The 20,639-nt window shown below is 45.0% G+C and overlaps 1 protein-coding gene across 5 annotated transcripts in view; it reads right to left on the bottom strand.

Moving 5' to 3' along the window:
* LOC308291106 (IQ motif and SEC7 domain-containing protein 1-like) overlaps positions 1-20,639 on the bottom strand; it is a 343,395-nt gene that overhangs the window by 44,342 nt on the left and 278,414 nt on the right. The window lies entirely within an intron of this gene.

Genomic DNA, 20,639 nt, shown 5'->3' with positions numbered 1-20,639 from the left:
GCTCAATCCATTCAACTCTGAAGGCGTGAGGCTGCATGCTGCATGTCTGTCATAGTGCAGCGCTTTCACTTTTCACTGCCTGCCGGCCGGCCGGGGTGAAAAGAATTATGCTGTGTTTGAATAGCGAGCGGACACACCCAATCCACTGTACACAAACCACTTCCTTAATTGCAGAGTCTGAAATCAACATTCAACAGACAACCTACTGTACATGCTGTAACCCCGAGTGTTCCTGTAACTCTGGAGAGAGCTGTAAGGGAGAGTACTTTTTTTTTCTTTTCTTTGAACACTCTCCGAGTCAAACTAGACACTCTCAACAGCCACAGCTAGAAATGAATGCAAAGCGGACATGCAAGCCCGGGAGATTAATTATAATATTGCTGGTTCGGGTTCAACCTAAACTGGACTTGACTGGACATGATGTAACTGCACTTTTGAAATTATGCAAATGCATATGATGAAGGATTGGACCATGGCATATTATATACGTATGCACTCTATGCAAATGCAGTTATGAAGGATTGCACCGTGGTAGTGACTCTCAGATGAATTGCACGTACATATTGTTTTTGGAGCGGTGAAAGCGCTCCCAATAGACAGGTATGTCCGTGGGTATGTCCCTGGCTGGGTGGCTGGCTGGCTGGCCGTGTCCGTAGCCTGGCAATACCTTGAGTGGCCACACACAACACACTAGTTAAAGGAGGGGCGCTGTTTTGTGCAGGCCAGGCACACTCACCACTCACTCACAGGCACAGTTTACAGTTTACAGTTTAGGCATTTAGCAACACACACAGGGTATAGCTGCTCAGATTCACCGCTCCACTTCGAACCGAGGTTTGATTTTTCTTTAAAGAGGTGGTGCCATAGTTTTGTACTTCTGTTTTGTACAGTACTAGAGGGTCACGGCCCTTCGGGCCGCTCCCATCTAGTAAAAAAAAAAAAAAAAAAAAAAGTTAAAAAAAAAAAAAAAAAAAAAGTTTAAAAAAATAAAAAAATAAAAAATCGTTTCCGGTCGGACCTATTTGATCGCCGGACGCACTTCCGGTTTAGAACTCCGTGTGCCACGTGATCAGTCCTAGCCAATTGGAGTGCTGCATTTGGTCGTGTCTGAGTGATCACACACACACAAACTGACAAAAACCGCTGGCTGCAGTTTTAAAATGTAGGTATAGATGTGTCAATACATCACGGCACCCTGTCTTTAATGTTTGTCTATGTTGTGTTTTAGATTGTCTTTTTATGATGCATTCTAGATGGTTTGTTGTTGTACTGTATGTTGCACTGCAAGTGACTGAGAGGGAGAACAGTATTTCATATTCTTTATGTATTGTAAGTACAGGGAAATTGACAAATAGAGTGATTCTGATGAGTAAGGATTAGGTTCCAGGTTAGGGCAGAGGGTTAAGGGGTGGTAAAGCATTTCTTTGACCAGGTGTAGTACTACAATCTATTGGCTAGTCATCGATACACAGTCAAATCCACCGTTTTAAATGATCCATTCATAACTCAGAGAGAGTGTACAACTAAAACAGACTCTCAGACCTGTAGCTGTGCTGTCCCACCCTCTGTTATCTCTGTCTCTGTGTAGTAATTTAAAACGTAATATAACACAGAAGCAAACTATATACAATCACACACCTACGTACCATTTAAACACATCCCACGCACACAGACTCTGATACAAACTAAGACTGCACACAAACATGGGTCTTTGTAAACTAAAGGCCAGTCCACACACCAATGCTCCTTGCAACATGCAACTACTTGCAACCATTATCCCCATGGTGGTTGCAAGTAGGGATGGGACGATATGAAAATTTTATATCACGATTATTGTGACAAAAGAAATCGCGATTTACGATAGTATCACGATAATCACAATCCATTATCCTGGGGCGGAACATTTGCCAAAAAATAGCAGATCTACAAGCTTGTAGATCTGCTATTTTTTGATATATTTATAGAGAGTGAAAAAAAACTGTATCAGTATCTAGTACGTATATTATAAGTACCCTTTCCCAATTATCTCTTTAAGTGGTACCGGATATGCAGCTCGGCAAATGAAAGGTGAATTGACCCCAGTGCAGGACAGAGGACGATATCTGCACCCACTTAATGCGGAGCAGCAGTGGCTTCAGGAGGAAAAGCGACCGCTTGGGAATCGTAAAGGTTCCCGGTTTGATTCCTGGTTCCCCCTTGTTAGTGTAGAAGTGTCCTTGAGCAAGACACTGAACCACTAAAGCCCGTATCAGAGTCGGGTCCGCGGTGGAAGGCTATCCACCGCGGTGTAGTGCCGTGTAGTCTTTTTGAGCGTTAACGTTGTAGTTTTATGACTCAAAAAGACTACACGGCACTACACCCGACTCTGATACGGGCTTAACCCCCCTAGCTCCTGATGAACAGGGCGGTGGCTGCCTTGCATGGCGTTGGCGTGTGAATGTATGTGTGTGGATGGGAGAATGTAATGCCTCTTTGTAAAGTGCTTTGGAAAAAGGCACTACAACATAAGTGCACCATTTACCATTTACAAACAGATGCACATACAAATGTACACATACAGACATAAATAAATTATATGCAGACACTGTATATATGTTTTAGAAGTAGGAGCTATTAGATGCACCCTGCATCTTCACGAAGCATGTCGAAGGATTCTACAGTGTGATTAATGTACAATTACAATTTACAATCCAGGGATTTAACAGCCACTCTTATCCAGACCGCATTACAAGTCCATAATGTGAATAAGTGGAGAAAGCCCGAGCTCCTATCACTAAATATCAAGATAAATTGTCACAGAGTGCAGAGACGACAATGCACCGTACATACAGTATGATTAATGTACATACAAAGCGTTGAAATGTGGAGATTCTGCCCGAATCTGAAATGTGGAGATTCTGCGACAATATACTATAATTATGAGTGTGACACAGAGAAAAGGGCCTGTGGATTCAGGACACTGTTGTTTCAGTATGCTGACGGGAGTAACCATGTACACACTGCAGATACAAACACTGTTGTGATGCTAATCAGAGTAGCAGCTAAACAGTTCCATATACCGTGCATACTGTACACCCATACACTTGAGAAACCAACACAGTATGTATACACCTGCAGTCTAAAGCTGCCTAAGCACCGGCATGCTAAATGATACTGTAGGTACGGCAAGGGAAAGGGAACGGCAACGCTTGAGGAAGAACCCACATTCTTTTACTTGAGTAAAAAATCAATACAACCATAAGTAAAAGTCTGGAATTCAAAATTTACAAAAATGTTGGCATCAAAATAGTCCCATTTCAGGTTTCAAAATGTATAAAACAAATCTTTTGATTTAAATAGCAAATCTAAAAGCTCAAAAGTTTGTAGATCTGCTATTTTCAAAAAGCCAAAGTACTGTATAGTGCTTTAGCTTGAACATTTGACATTTAATGCCCAATATTTCTACAATTGTTACAGATTTCAACAAAACCTGTATATCCAATCATTTTGGACATAGACGAGAAGTTGGTGTTCACTCTTCCTGTATGATATGATATGATATGATATGATATGATATGATATGATATGATATGATATAGGATATGATATATGATATGATATAGTTCTTTATTGTCAGTTCACACTGAAATCTGTCTTGCGACACAGCAGCCATGTATGCGACAACATATATACAAACAATTGACACAATGGAACAAAGACAGGATAATACAGACAAGAGCAATGTCCACCGCCTAGCCTACCCCTGGCCAAACCCCTGATTAAGCCTTAAAGTCGACTGATGGACAAAGGACCGTTTTAGTTTGACCTTATTGCATGCTGGAACCCCTTGGTGACTCCAGTGCATACAGTAGGTGGGGTTTAAGTTTAAGTGAATCACATTAAGTCAACCCCAACCCCCTGCTGTGGCGGAGTGGAGACTCCGCCGGGTTCAGCTAAGGTTACAAGAACACAGAATACCTTGACAGTAAATGAACGCTACCTGACTCCCTCTGGGAGCTGCACGGAGGGAGAGAGACACTGTGTGTTCTGTTGTCATACGGACCAGCAGGCACGTGCACACATGGACATCAAAGGGGGCTTGAGCCCCTGCCCTTTTATTCGTCTGTAAAAAAGTGCCCTCTCCAGACCACGAAATGCACAAATGCAGTTTTTACTGTGGTGAAAGAAACACAAATGCCCTCTTTCCATGCCATACCTGAAAGCAGCATTCAAGAGAATTGCCTTGTCCAAACTCTCCTGAACTTGAATGCAGCATCTTATGTTGAAAGAATTGTCCTCTTTGTGTAGAAATCCAGGGTTTGATTTGTAAATAAATAAATAAATACAAATCACACCCAGTGTGAAGTGAGTGGTGCTACTTTTGAGTTAATTTCATTAAGTGAACGCGAACCTTCACGGGACAATGTGACCCTGGGCGTACAGACGCGGGACAAAGACAAAAGCTACGTATGAGAGATTAGCACCGAGGAAGCAAAAGTAGACGATCTACAAGCTCAAAACACGGCTGAAATGAAACTTCAATGTCTCTGTCAGGTGGAAACCTCATAAGTTCAAAACTGTTCCTTTTAGGATTCAAATTAAAAAATAGCAAAATATAGCACACTTCGAGCTTGTGTATCTGCTATTTTTTTGGGTTGTTTAAAATGTGGAGGTATGAGGTTTCTGCCCGACGGCAAAGATATACATCCTGTGTTCCCATCGATGCGATGAATCTCTCATCTCCCAACCAGCCTGACAATGCACACTGTGACACACAGCCAGAGTCCCACCCATGGAGCTCAGTTTATACTGCAAGGCACAATAGATGTGACATCTTGTTAGCTTGAAGCCAAGGTCAGCTCTGGTTGGCAAGCAACAATGTCACGCCAAAGAGAGTCTATAAATTAACCTTTAGAATGAAGTCACAGAGTCTGAGAACAGATGCCATCTCCAACTGGTTGACAATGTCAATAAAGTTATTTGATGCAAGGCGGTGCACCGGATTGGTCATAACTAAGTTAAGGCACAATATTTTGATGTACTCAGGACATCGTTGTGATTACCTCTCTCTATCGACAGAGGGAGACAAAGGATATAACACTTACGGGCTGTATCTTTAAAATTAATAACCAAGATGAATTTGAATTTGCTGTACAACAACAATAATAATAATAATCATAATAACATTAAATAATTATTTGCCATCTGGCCAGTGATGTATATATCGGACCAGTTACCCATATATGGAGACCCCTGGTACCCATATATGGAGATATGCTGTGAGAGCCCAAACATGCTTACTCAGTTATTCGTTATGTGAAAGTCCTATGATGACATCTGACATCATACTCTTTTATGCCCATACAAGGAGATCCCTGTCTGTAGAACCAGCCACACAGATATGGGCTGTCTTGGCCATCTATCTTGGCCATATTCTGTTAGCGTGGTATGTGGCCGATGTGGCCTCCATATATGGGCATTCCCATATGAAGTCTTGTTAGATATGGGTTTAATATTGATGACGTCAGGGAACCCCATATATGGGCATAAAAGGGGATTCTGTTAGTGTGACATCACAGTGAAGCCAGAGTGTGATGTCAGCATTAATTATGTGTGAAATTAGTTCTTAAGTCTGAGAACAGGATTACAAACTGCTTTTTATAGCCACTACAGCTACAGGTCCTCTGGGGATTGCGTCCCCCTCCCCCTTCCCATCACCTACAAAAACACTGGGGACAGGAAGTGACCTTCTTTTCCTCATGGGGGGGGGGGGAGGGGGGGGGCAGCTGCACGTGCCCCCCCCCCCATGTATATCCCTCCATTTTGTTCCTTTTCACACTTTTTTCTCTCAGCCGAGCCAACATATTGTACATCGTTGCCATGTTTCTTTGTACATTAATGCTTCGTCATACAAGAGTGTCTCTCACACACAGTAGTGAAAATAGACGTAAAATAAGCATAACGTCGTTGTCGGGTGGACACCTTGTATGTCCAAAACCGTTCGTTTTGCATTTTTCATTTTTAAAATGATCTAAACTAGTGAAAACAGCCGATCTACAAGGACACAACGCCTCGCGGCGCGAGGCGTTGTGTGCTTGTAGATCTGCTGTTTTCACTGCTTTTGTGCGACGGCCTTGTATGATGAAGCAGTGCTTTACTTTGCGAAAGAACATACACATTTGAAACTTGGAGATACGAGGTTTCCACCTGACAACGACGATAAGTGTATGGAGTGAACAGCGAAGCACACAGCCAATTATTATCATTGTGTGGTCCTTATTCATTATCTATTGGCAAAATTAAGAGTCCTTGTTGTCCTGTTTGCTGCTGCTGCATTTCTTACACTCTGTTTGTGGGTAAATGAGGGACAATGACGCGGGAGGAAACAAAATGGAGGGACAGACGTTACAGTGTTTTTTTCGAGGATTCAGCACAATTATGCTTTTCAAAGAAGTTGAGCCCATTGTTGTCAGGCGGGGGGGGGGGGGGGGGGGGGGGGGAGAGAGAGAGAGAGAGAGAGAGGGGAAACCGTCCTTTTCTGAGGTCATCCCGTTAGGCAGGGGCGTCACAAGGGGGGGAAAAGTGGGACTGAGTTACTTGGGCCCAAGGTGGAGGGGCCTTAATTATTTTATACTTTAGTTATTGAAAAATAGCAGATATACAAGCTCACAGCGCGGCACCGAGTGCCACGCTGCGAGCTTGTAGATCTGCTATTTTTGAGCGGTGGTCACACCGTCTCCTATACGTGGCCGTGTGTGTGTCCGGCCGTCCGGCCGTCCGTCCGTCCGTCCGTCCGTGTCTGTATGTAGCCTCAAGGCTGCAGTACCTTTTCTGACCACACATGTTAAGGGAGGGGCGCTGTTGTTCTCTCACACACACACACACACACACACACACACATACACACACACACACACACACACACATTTTGTTTCTAGGGGGTCCCTGGAACTAAATATTTTGAGATGGGGGTCTATGGCCAAATACAAATCATTTTGGGGGTCTTTCAAATGAAAATATTTGAGCACCACTGACATAGAAACATAGGTTTTTTCAAAAAACCTTAGAAGGATTTGAAATATTCAGACTCTGCACAAATTTTCATGATTTTTCAAAAATGGCAGATCTACAAGCTCACAGCGCGGCACTCGGTGCCACGCTGTGAGCTTGTATATCTGCTATTTTTCAATAGTTAAAGCACAAAATGTGAGTGAACGCTTGTGCCCAGGGCCCAGAATTTGGTGCGACACCCCTGCATCCCGTCAGGTCAGCTGATCATGTCGGCGGGGAAAAGGGAGAGAGAGAACGTGACTTTTACAGAGCAGCAGATGTTTGAAGATATATAATGGAGGATAACTATGCGACTGTAATTACGCGAGCATCCACACTGATGTCGTCCGTATAGTTGTGGTGATGTGGACTCCGCTGTGCGTCCACCAGAGTCAGAAAGCTCTTTAAAAAAACGATATATTTAGCGTAATAGTTGTGGTCACGGTTGCGGTGCTTGAAATGGACAGCCCAGAACAGGCGGACAGCCCGTTATAAACCATTAAGACCATGATGTCGATTCTACAAACTGTATTCTAAATCCTAAAACAGTTTTCTGAAGAACGTACAGCAAGGGTCTTCAACAGGGGGTCCGGGATCCCTAAGGGGTCTTCAGGGTTACGACAGGGGGTCCTCCAAATCTTTGTGTGATAGAAACTTTTTTTCTCCTTTTTGAACCACTTGAACCCATATTCCCATATTCAGAGAACTTTAGCCGGTGGCCTGGTGGTCAAGGCGCATACCACATACTAGGCTGTGATGCCTGCTGGCGTCGCCGGTGCGATTCCCGATCCGGACGACCTTTGCCAAATGTCATTCCCCATCTCTCTCCCCATTTCCTGTCAGTCTACTATCCTATCAAATAAAGGCATAAAAAGCTCAAAAACAAATCTTAAAAAAAAAAAGTCGTGGGGGTCCCTGCTTCATCTCTTTCTCAACTAAGGGGTCCTCAGCCGGACAACGTTGAAGACCCCTGACGTAGAGTATGTTGCTTTATCAGCGGGGCTCAAACAAGGACCGCCAAGATTATAATCTATTTGGAAAAATTAAGAGTCGACCTCCATCTCAAAATATGTTGTTCCAAGGACTCCCAGAAGCAAAGATTTGAGTTGTGAAATATATATATATATTCAAAGATTATTTTGCACAAATTTGTATAACTTAAAAAAAATGCAGATCTACAAGCGCATGGCAAAGCACGAAGTGATGGGTTTGACAAACAGGGTCTTCTTCTAAAAAAACACATTACATTACTGATCCTCCCATCAGCTCTTAACCACCAACAACCTAAAAAATAAAAAATAAAAGGGAAACTATATCCGGCTATTTCTGCCACGAGACACAACAGAGTATAAAATAGGACACCGCCCTCTGCGCCCTGTTTACATCCATCAAATACATATATGGGCCTGAAGCAGAAAAGCCATGAAATATTAACTGTTTATCCGGGGTCATTTCCTACCATTAGCAACTCCCACAATCCCTCTGTAAACACAGCAATGTAAACAATAACAAAGGGAGGCCACATACGTATCAGCCAATGGTGGACAAAGTTCTCAGCCGGCGGTACTTGAGTCATGTATACAGTATACTGCTGGTGGAATAGCTACCAGTGAAAGTTGCTCAGTCGAATGTGTACTTGAGTTATTATACTAAAAAGTAAATGGTGGGCATTTCACCCCCAAAAAGTTCAAAAACAGTGAAAATACCCGATCCCACAATGGAAACAAGTCCCCAGGACTTTTTTGTGTTATCCTTTTAGCATGAATGTCTGACTGTACCTCATGCTGTTTACATTTCTGACTGATAAAGTATTCAATCAATCAATCAATCAATCAATTAAAAACAATGCATCGCAGCTTCTAGATGTGCCATTTCCAATATTATTTTAAACAGAGCTTAAAGGAGTACAGTGGTTCACCCAAACAATTACTTTATTATCTATCACAGGGGTCTTCAACAGGGGGTCCGAGACACCTAGGGGGTCCTCAGAGTTACTACAGGGGGTCCTCCAAATCTCGAAAGTTTTTTTCTCCTTTTTTATATTAACAACTTGAACCCTATAGCGTCCATATTCTGAGAACTTTAGCCAAAAATTATATATATTATGCGGCAAAGAGGTTTGGTGTGGAGGGGGAAAAGAGCAGACTAAGTACAGAGTGAAAGGTCAAGTTTATGAAGTATTGACGGTTCAAGTGGTTAAACACAAATTGACATGAACCCAAAATACACTGACGATTGTGCTGTCAAACGATGAAACTATATGGAATCTATGAATAGGTTGTGGGGTCCCTGCTTCATCTCTTTCTCAACTAAGGGGTCCTCGGCCTGAAAACGTTGAAGACCCCTGGTTTAAGGAGTTCATCATGTACTCTTGTATTTGTGGGTCCCCAGCGGAAATGTAGTAACAGAGTAGAAAAGCACAACGTCTGTTCGTGAAAACGTAGTGAGTCATACCGAGTTTCCGAAACAACAAACACTTATGTGATGTGTACAGATACTCAAATCTGGTTGTCCTCTACCCCCTCCCCCTCCTCCCCCTTCATCCAAGCGGGAGGGAGCCCTGCTGTACTTCTGATCCACGGATGGATAAGAGGAACCAGTTCAGCTGGCAGTGATTTCCAGCCAGAAGTTCTAGCGGGGTGGGCTGGTTTTTTTGGGGGTCCTCCTCCTCCCCCTCCCCTCCTAGCCCCCCCTTCTTCTCAACACCGTCCAGAAGGTCCAGGAGGGCCCCCCACCCCCCTCAGCCCGGGCCTCAACCCCCATTCCATCAGCTGGACCTGGGGGAGAAAGAAACATTCCTCCATATCCCGGAAAAGAGGAGTCACATCTACAGGAGTTCTGGGAATAGAAGGGGCTGCTAATGAAGTGCAGGCCATAGCCAGGCAGGGAGAGAGAGAGGGAGAGAGAGAGAGGCAGAGACCAGTGTTTCTCAAACTTACAAATTTCAAGTTCTCCCCTTAACTCTGACAGTGTACAAATGGAACCAAATGGACCCGTTAGGGTTCATTTGGTTCCATGTGTACACTGTCAGAGTTACAGACTTGTATGGGTCCATTTAGACCCCCTAAAGGAACCCACAGAGTCCCTGGAATCCACTTTGAGAAATACTAAGTACCTCCCAAGTAAACGCACCGAAGAGAGGTTTTACGACGACGGCCGTGCTTCTCAATCGCTTTAATTTCAAGGACCCCCAGTAGGCCACGGACCCCCATTTAATGTTCTCTTTTTTCTATCTCTGGGACGCCGATCTACACTTGAAAATCCTCTGCGTTTATTTAACTCTGAGAGTGTACAAATGGAAACCAACACTTGTGCACTCTCAGAGTTTTACAGACCCATAAGGGTCCATTTGGGCCCCCCTGGGGGTCCCCGGAAACCGACGCTTTGAGAAACTGGGGTCTGCACTGCAGCAGCGCACACACACGCACGCACGCACACACACACACACACACGCACGCACGCACGCACGCGCACACACACACACACACACACACTTATACACGCATGTTTTTCTCATCATCTATATAAAAGGGCCCTGGCTCGACTTCAAGAATTGTGCTTTGAGTTTTGCGCGTCATCTTTTTTTCTTTTCTTTTTTCTTTGCCCCCCTTTTCAAAGGAACAGAAAGAAAGAAAGAAAGAAAGCAGAACAAGAACAGAATCAGTCATTCATTCATTGCAGGATGAACTCTGGAAGCCAGTCTCAGCGAGCCGCGCGGTAAACATTTCTAAACCGCGTCTTTCAGCAACGAGCTGACCTTATCAATCAAACTGCCACGGGCCGTACCCCCACTTCTCACACACCCCCCGAACGACGCAAGCCCACCGCAGCACAGCGCACACACTCAGGGGCGTCACAAAGGGGGTGGGGGGAGGGAAGTGGGACTGAGCCCAAAAATAGCAGATATACAAGCTCACAGCGTGGCACTGAGTGCCGCACTGCGAGCTCGTAGATCTGCTATTTTTGGAAAAAGTTGTGAAAATGTGTGCAAATCTTTGAATATTGGGGGGGGGGGAGACTAAATATTTTGAGATGGGGGTCCGTGGCCAAATACATATCATTTTGGGGGGTCCTTGACAAGAAAAGGTTTGAGCACCAACTGACATATGTTTTTCAAAGTACCTTATTCAAAGACTTGCAAGCATTTTCACGATTTTTCAAGAATAGCAGATCTACAAGCTCACAGCGCGGCACAGCTTGTATATCTGCGATTTTTCAATAATTAAAGTACCCAGGGCCCAGAATCTGGTGTGACACCCCTGCACGCACCACACACACACACACACACACACACACACACACACACACACACACACACACACACACACACACACACACACACACACACACACACACACACACACACACACACACACACACACACACACACACACACACACACACACACACATATACACACGTGACCCCCTCATCGTGGCAGATGTGTTCTGTCTCCTCTGAGACTGCTCATAAATACAGAGGCAGAGCGCAGGTCCCACACAACACCACACACATGTGAAGGAATTAATGCCTCCTCTGGGGGTCAGAGTGGAGGAGGAGACCACACAGTGACCAGGGGGAAACATTAGCCCAAAACAGCAGATCTACACCTTGCGTTGTGAGCTTGTAGATCTGGTGCAGAGGGAAAAAAGAGCAAACCAAGTCAAGTACAGAACCTAGAGATGCTCCGATTTTGGGGCCGATACCGATCAACTGGAATCAGTATCTGCCGATACCGATATTCCCGATCACAGCGTCAGCTCCATAAATTCTTCTATTTATTGCGTTACAGTAGCAGCATTTATATATATAATGATTCTTCTTACAAAACATTGAGATTGCAGGCTGAGGTCCTTTTTATATCCAGTTCAACTTGTAGAAGTTGAAGCTGAGGTTACATTCAGTCCCACAGATAAATATTGTGAAAATAGCTGATCTAGCTTGTAGATCGGCAAAGCCGATATAGCGTTCAAAGCCGATAGAGACATTATCGGCCGATCGCGATCACTCACCGATCAATCGGCACATCTCTAACAGAACCAAAGGTCAAGTTTACTAAACAGCATTGATGACAGTGCTGTCAAACAAGAACATGAAGCTACCTGTGAAATCTATGAAAAAGTTAAATCTGCAAAGCAATTTTATACGAGATGTAGTGTGTGTGTGTGTGTGTGTGTGTGTGGGGGGGGGGGGGGGTCCCTCCTTCAACTCTCTCAGCTAGGGGGTCCTTGGCCTGAAAAACGTTGAAGACCCCTGGTGTAGAGGGAAAAAGGGGAAGGGGACCGAGTATTGACCTGGTTAATAATAGGGTTAAAGTGGTTAAAAAGTCATTTTTTTAAAACTGTCCATAGGGGTCTTCAACAGGGGGTCCGGGACCCCTAGGGGGTCCTCAGAGTTACTACAGGGGGTCCTCCAAATCTTTGTGTGATAGAAACTCGGTTTTTCCCCCTTTTTTATATTAACCACTTGAACCCTAGCATCCATATTCTGAGCACTTTAGCCAAAAATAGCCGATCTACAAGCTCATAACTTGTGAGCTTGTAGATCGGCTATTTTTGGCAAAGAGCTTTGGAGGGGGAAAAGAGCAGACTAAATACAGTGAAAAGTCAAGTTTATTAAGTATTGACGGTTCAAGTGGTTAAATATCTGAAAACCCACATTGACATGAATCCAAAATACACTGATGATCATGCTGTCAAAAGATGAAACTATATGGAATCCATGATAAGATTGTGGGGGGTCCCTGCTTCATCTCTCTCTCAACTAAGGGGTCCTTGGACTGAAAACGTCGAAGACCCCTGGTCTATAAACACGCACCATGCACAGCGATGACTACTACGTTTTGCATCGTGATCCATACTAATGTGGTGTTTTTTATTATTGAAAGCACAGGCCCAGGTTGAACTTTACATAGTGACTCAGCTTTGCAAGCTGTGCCTGGCCAGTTGGCAGAAGCATTTGCTCAAGAGATTCTTTTCCAGCAGACGGTTTGACTGTATACAGCATACAGTCTACACAGGGTCCTAGACAGGACTCCACACTCCTGAAATGTCTGGTTGTAAATGTCTGAAACTCAATTTATACTCCATCTGCGCCCGGATGCGTCACTTCACTTGCAGACAGGGAAAATGATCTTCAAGCTAAGAATGCGTCTGTATGGTCACGCAAAGTGTGATTTGCTCCCTCGTCCATTGCAGTAGTTAGAGTGGTTACTAACAAAAGGAGAGCAAGACACTATATCCATCTATTCTGCACCTTTAAATCCATTTAGGCCTAGAATTATTGAATGCTTTAAGTATTGAAAAATAGCAGATATACAAGCTCACCGGGGGCCCCGGCATCAGGGGCGTCACAAGGGGGGGAAAAGTGGGACTGAGTTACTAGGGCCCAAGGTGGAGAGGCCTTAATTACTTAAGCTATTAAAGAAATAGCAGATATACAAGCTCACAGCGCGGCATCGAGTGCTGCGCTGCGAGCTTGTAGATCTGCTATTTTTGAAAAAGTTGTTTTATAACTCAAATGTTGCTTCTGGGTGGTCCCTGGAACTAAATATTTTTAGATAGGGGGTCAGTGGCCAAATACATATCATTTTGGGGGTCCTTCACATGAAAAGGTTTGAGCACCACTGACATAGAAACATACGTTTTTCAAAAAACACTAGATTCAAACCTGAGGGTCAAAATCGGGTCAAAATTCAAATTTTCATGATTTAAAAAAAATAACAGATCTACAAGCTTCAGCGCGGCACTCGGTGCCGCGCTGTGAGCTTGTACATCTACTATTTTTCAATAGTTAAAGCATAAAAACAATAATACGCAATAATGCGTACCCCGCTCTAAATAGCTTAAAGACAACCATACTGTGTTAATGTTACACCGTATGACTTCGACACCAACAAACTAAACATCATTAATCTTCGCAGACAGTCGAATAACTTCCATCTGTCGAGTCAAAAAAAGCCTCAAACTTCTGTTAGGGACTGCTACAGTACAGTACGTCTGCAAATGACAGAGCAGAGCATAATGAGAAGGTGTAATTGCTTTGAGTTTTGGACGGAAAGCTCCAGTCGGTCACGGCTTACTTGACGCTAATTCGTTGCCGAGGAATTTTGACTTGATCAATGAACGAGCCTTCACGGCGTGGTGATGCGTATTGCATTAAACAGTCATTACGTCGCCATGCGCCCGCCATCGTCAACTCAACCCAAATACCTAGAGGAAATATCTTTCAGATAGTAATTACGCTCCTGTCTGTTTCGGTCACCTTCCCCACACGGCCGCGACGAAGCCAAACGAGAATCGACCCGACTGTCATGTTCCCTGGTTGTTAATAATTTAATCACGCTAGCAGATAATTCTGCACCTGCCCTTGAAGGCCCAGCCATTAGGACGAAGCCCACCACCATGGGGTGTCGCACCAAATTCTGGGCCCCGGGTACAAGGATTCACTGCGGGCCCCCCCATGAATGTTCTTCATAGGGGCGAGGAGGGGGTTTAACCCATTTAGACTGGGAACGCTTTATTACGCATTGTTTTGTGCTTTTTAGCTATTGAAAAATAGCAGGTATACAAGCTCACAGTGCGGCACTGACATTTCCACAGAGATTTTTTGTGTTTAAATCGTGAAAAAGTCTTTGAAAAACCTGTTTCTATGTCAGTGGTGCTCAAACTTTTTCATGTGAAGGACCCACAAAATGATATGTATTTGGCCAAGGACCCTCATCTCAAAATATTTTGTTCCGGGGACCCCATCAGAATCAACATTTGAGTTACAAAAGTTTGCTTAAAAAACACATACATTCAAAGATTTGCACACATTTTCATGACTTTTCAAAAACAGCAGATCTATGAGCTTGTAGGTCTGCTATTTTTTAATGGCTAAAGAATAAAAAAATGAAGGCCCCTCCACCTTGGGCCCTAGTAACTCAGTCCCACTTTCCCCGCCCTTGTGACGCCCCTGACCACACCACCACCACCACCAGCACCGTCACCGTCACAGCCGGAGTGCTGCACAGACACAACACGCCCTTCAAGGCAGAGAGAGAGAGGTGGGACGCTGGGGTCAATCCAACACACAGATGGTGTCTGTACAGTCAGTGAGTGAGTCGTACAGTGGAGAATGACTTTAAGACAGGTTTTTATACTTCGTCGTGCGACGGTGTCGCGCGCTGGACGAAAATAGCCGATCTACAAGCTCACAATGCGTCGCGGGAGCGACGCATTGTGAGCTTGTAGATCTGCTATTTTCATTCAGCAGTGCGGCGAGACGCACAGTGACCTGCTAGAGGATGATCTGTTTTCCATAGTAGGTGAGTCAACTTTAGAAATAAAGCCAAGACGGCGCGGTTTTCAATTCCACCCGTCGGACCCTCTCGGGACAATTACTTTGCACCATTAAGTCATATTATTACATTCAATGTGGAATGAATGCCGACATCCCCTCAGTATGTCACACAATACAGGAGAAACTCAACTCTGCCTGCCTCTACCATTCATCAAACACTCGTCTGGTGATCTTCAAAAGCCCTATGTGTCACCTTATCCAATGACAAAACGCACGCACGCACACGCGCGTATAAACACGCACACATGCACGCACACACGCACGTACACGCACACACACAGTCCACTATACTCTTACCATCCTCCTCGTCCAGCTCCAGTTCGAGCAGAGACTGGGTCTTCTCGGAGTTGCACTGCAAACACCACATGCTGGCCGGCAGTCAGTCAATCCGTCACTCAGTCAGTCACTCACAGTCAGTCAGACTGTCTGGGACATTATTACATTACAAACACTAGCACTCGGTCCTCCCCAGCAGCCATGAGCGCCTGCCCGTAGGCTCCTTCAGCAGAAGAGACCGAGACGCACAGAGGCAGAGGCTCCCAGCAGCAGCAGCAGCAGCAGCAGCGTATAGTAGCGTCCGTGTCCGTCGTAGCTCTCGGGGCGTTCGCTGCTGCTGTGCTGCGCTTCCAGCAACAATCGCTCCCATGGCTCTGTGGCAGCCTTGAGGCAAGCAGCTCCCAGTGGAGTGGAGAGGGACTCACACACGCACGCACACACGCACACACACTGACTCCAGTCACTGCTGCATTAAAGTGGAGCTCTAAAGGACAGACAAATGGAAGTCTCCCTTTTTTTCCTCTCTCTCTCTCTCTCTCTCTCTCTTTCTCTCTCTCTCTCTCTCTCTCTCTCTCTCTCTCTCTCTCTCTCTCGTCGGCACGCCCCGTGGCAGCCAGGGTAGAAGAGTCCCGGGCTCTCTTGCCTTCAATGCCTTGCCAGGCTGCTGCTCCGGCTAGCGGTATGGAAAAGGGGCGGGGTGCAGAGAGGGGAAGAGGGGAAGGGGGGTGTGTGTGTGGTGGCTCTCTGTAGTGTGTGTGTGTGTGTGTGTGTGTGTTGGGGGGGGGGGGCTGTTGAATTCCTCCTCCTCCTGCATGGCCCTGATTGCAGGAGCAGGGAATACAAAATGACCCTGGACTGAGATGGAGAGGAAAAGGAAATCTTTTTTTTTCTCCTTTTTCAGTCATGATATCAGAGAATGAGGGGGTGGTGGTGGTGGGACTCGGGGGGGAAGAGGAAGACAGTGAGCGAGAGATGAAAGAGGGGCACATGGCGGCCCCCCGTGGGGAGGGGTTTTAGAGGTTGAGAGAGGGAAGTGGGGAGGTTAACCACTAGGAGACAGAGAGAGAGAGAGAGAGAGAGAGAGGGGAGATGGACAGGTTGAAAAAGTTGAGGAGGGGAGAGAGAGAGAGAGGAAGGATCCTTGAAGATGCAGAGTGTGAGAAACAGCCGGAACATTAACAGGGCCACGGAGAAAAGGAGAACAGGGATGTCAGAGGCAGACGCAGGGAGGAGGGAGGGAGGGAGGGAGGGAGGCTGGCGGAGAGAAAGAGAGAATGGGGCTGGGAGTGAGCGATCATCTCTGCCTGCTATAGTACCTCTTTGCAAGTCTCCCACCTGCAACGTACATACTCTATGTAAGCGGGTAGAGAGAGCACGGCTGCAAGCAGCGCTACAGAAGCGCACCTATTTATTAATAGATATATTCAGGCCTATAGATATATAGGTCTACACGCCAAGTGGAGGCCTTTTAAATACTGCTTCTTCTACGGTTCTCTCCTGCAAACTTTGCCTTATTTATTTCCACCAAAGACGACGTTATCTCCAATCACGTTGTCCGTACACAGTAGTGGAAGAAGTAACTAGTAAGATGCCTCAGGGCGACATGTGATCTCGTCCTAACGGGCGAGGTCGCGTCAATTCTTGACAATCTGGCCAGTGATATACGTATATCGGACCAGTTACCCATATATGGAGATTCCTGCATGATAGTCAACAATGTGATGTCAGAACACGCCCATATATGGGCATTACCAAATATGGGCATTCCCAGATATGCCCTTGAGATTGATGACATCGGACAGGGATCTCCATACTGTATATGGGCATAAAACAGACAAGGACATAATTCATTTGCAAGTGTGATCTGGGAATGCCATATATGGGCATGTTCTGACATCACATTGTTGACTATATATGGGCATAAAATATATGGGCATAAAAGGGACATCAAGCCAGAGCGTGATGTCAGAGCGGCAAACCCATTCTGTTAACTCTCCTACTGCCAGATTATTTATTTATTTATTGGGTCTGGTGCCATCAAAAAGCGGCTTACCTTTGCGACGTTATAGTAGATAGACAGACATTTATTTTTTTTATTTTTTTTTATTGTGCAATAGTGCACTTTGGTCTGCCAGGCAGCAGAGGGCGGCGTCATGCGAGAATGAATGTGAATTTGCCTGTTATGTGTTGAAGAAGAAGAAGACCAGTCACTGGCCACAGAGCCTTACAGCCAGAGGAAATCAACAAGGAAGTGAATTGTTCTCCGTTGATGTAACGCATAATGGATTTTTTACACCATCACCGCGGAAAATGTGTTTACAATACACGGCCGCGCGACCCCTCATCAGCTTACAGTCATCAGACGAACGAGCGAACGAGCGCCGTATTGGCATCGAGGTTCTGTAAAAAATGGGGCGAACGTTAACGTTCAAAGCGTGGGGAGAGTTAAGAGTGGTTCCCCTACATCACAGTGACATTAGAGCGTGAGTTCAGAGCGACAAACCCATAGAACCATAGACTGTAAAAATGTGTACTGACTGACTGACTGACAGATTTGTCATGGTATACTGCGACCTTCGGACGCAATAATGCCACAATGCAGAAACGATGTATTGCAAGTTGAAGTTCTGTATATTCCAAAATAATTTCCAATTTCACAATGCGATGTGGTGTGAGCTTCTAGACCTTTTTAATACCCTAGACTTAAGTGGTTTTGTAAGAATAATCTAAATCTACAAAGTAATAATTGGAGTGAACAATATATTTGCCTCTATGAGATGTGGTTGTGTAGAAGTATAAAGAATACCGAAAAACTGAAATACTCAAGTAAAGTTAAGTAATACATGCATTTGATGTACAGTACTGTATTAAATGTCTCTACCTTGCTTACTGTAATTCGCTCTGGATTAAGTCTGCTAAGCCTAGATTGCAAATCGCAAAGTAAAAGTACCTCAAACTTTGTATTTGACTACAGCACTTGAGTTAACGTACTTAGTTACGTCCCTTCCCTCCTCCCCCCTCCCTCCCCGCCGGTACTGTTACACAGCAAAGGCCCTCTGATCCGTGGGGTTCCCCGCTTGTTGACATGACTCGGGTCCAGAGACTAATCACTCCTTAGAGAGAAGGGAGAGATGCGGGGGGGAGCGTGAGGAGACTAACTGCCCCCTTGTCAGAGGTATTTTCTATCTAATGACACCCGGGCCACAGGAAACAAGAGAGGAGAGAATAGTTCCCAGATGGATGCCGTTTTTTTTTCTTTCTTTTTTTTTGGGGACACCAATCACGGACGCGCACGTCTCGCTCCGAAAGGGAGGCGCTGATGTCGTCCTAATTACTAGGCATGGACCCTAAAATGATTGCTTCCTCTGGTCCTCTTTTTTCTTCTCTTTCTTTCTCTCCCTTCTCTTCTCGTCGTCTGGGACTTCAAACGACAGATTTGGGAATGAGGAGCGAGTGGAAGAAGAAGAAAGAATCACTTTAGGAGGGCTTTTCTCAAACTTTCAAATTTCAAGGTCTCCCTTTAACTCTGACAGTGTACAAATGGAACCAAATGAACCCGTTAGGGTTCATTTGGTTCCATTTGTACACTGTCAGAGTTATAGACTTCTATGGGTCAATGTAGACCCCCATAAAGGAAGTCCCTGGAATCCACTTTGAGAACCACTGCTTTTCAGCGTTCAAATGCTATAAAGTATCAAAACATTTCGATATTGCGGATCTGCTACTATTGATGCTTTTGTATGACGATGTAGTATGATCAAGTAGGGCGTTGACCATTATCTTACAATAGAACACAAAGATATGGAGATAGGAGGTTTCTACCAGACAGCGACTAGTGAAAAAGAACTTCCGCACACCCAGATGTGCTTAAAAGCAGGTGCGTAGGCGACAAACATTAAATACCTTCTCTTGAAGAGCATCGTGGGGTTATATACTGACTCAATAACACGTAACCCTCACTGTCTGGTGGAAACCTTGTATGTCCAAAACGGTTATTTTTCAGGAAATGGGGGGGAGAACTCTTGTTTGCGACCGTAGGGAGCAGTTAGTATCAAAACCTCTGCCTCATGTCACGCTCCATATTCATGAGTTGCATTTGTAGTCCTACACCAGCCATGTTGAGGACCAACACAGGTACCAACACAGGTGTTCTGATTGGCGTAGAACATTAGTTCAATGTTGCGAGGCGTTGTGAGCATGTAGATCGCCTACACTTGCAAATTAATTCCGTCCTTGTCCCTTTTATGCCCATATATGGAGATTTTATGCCCATATGGAGATCGCGACCATGCTTCTCGCCCTTAGGGCTTCTTACTAGTAATATATATCGTCACTGTCGGGCAGAAACCTTGTAATCTCCAAGTTTCAAATGTGTTTTTTCAACATTAAAGCCCTACTTCATCATACAAGACTGTCACACAAAAGTAGTGAAAATAGCAAATGCGAGGCGTTGTGTGCTTGTAGATCTGCTATTTTCACAAGTTTCGTTCATTTTTAAATGATAAATACAAAACGTTGTTGGACATACAAGGTTTTCACCCGACAACGACGATACACAGTATATTTTGTTGTTTTAATATTTCTGAAAGCCACAGACTTAATCACTTTCGGTTTCCTTTTTTCTTTTTTGGAGCGGTGAAAGCGCTCCCAATAGACAGGTATGTCCGTGGGTATGTCCGTGGGTGGGTGGGTGGCTGGGTGGCTGGGTGGCTGGCCGTGTCCGTAGCCTGGCAATACCTTGAGTGGCCACACACAACACACTAGTTAAAGGAGGGGCGCTGTTTTGTGCAGGCCGGGCACACTCACCACTCACTCACAGGCACAGTTTACTCACTCACTCACTCACTCACTCACTCACTCACATAGGGTACAGCTGCTCAAATTCACCGCTCCACTTCGAACCGAGGTTTGATTTTTTTTATCACGATAATAACGATTATCGTCCCATCCCTATACATGACCCAAAAGTGAAATGCCATTAGTTCACAGAC

The sequence above is a fragment of the Nannobrachium achirus genome (assembly GCF_963921795.1).
Source record: "Nannobrachium achirus genome assembly, chromosome: 9".
Classification (NCBI taxonomy): domain Eukaryota; kingdom Metazoa; phylum Chordata; class Actinopteri; order Myctophiformes; family Myctophidae; genus Nannobrachium; species Nannobrachium achirus.
Note: the sequence above shows the minus strand (reverse complement) of the source record. Positions and strands in the feature narration are given on the sequence as shown.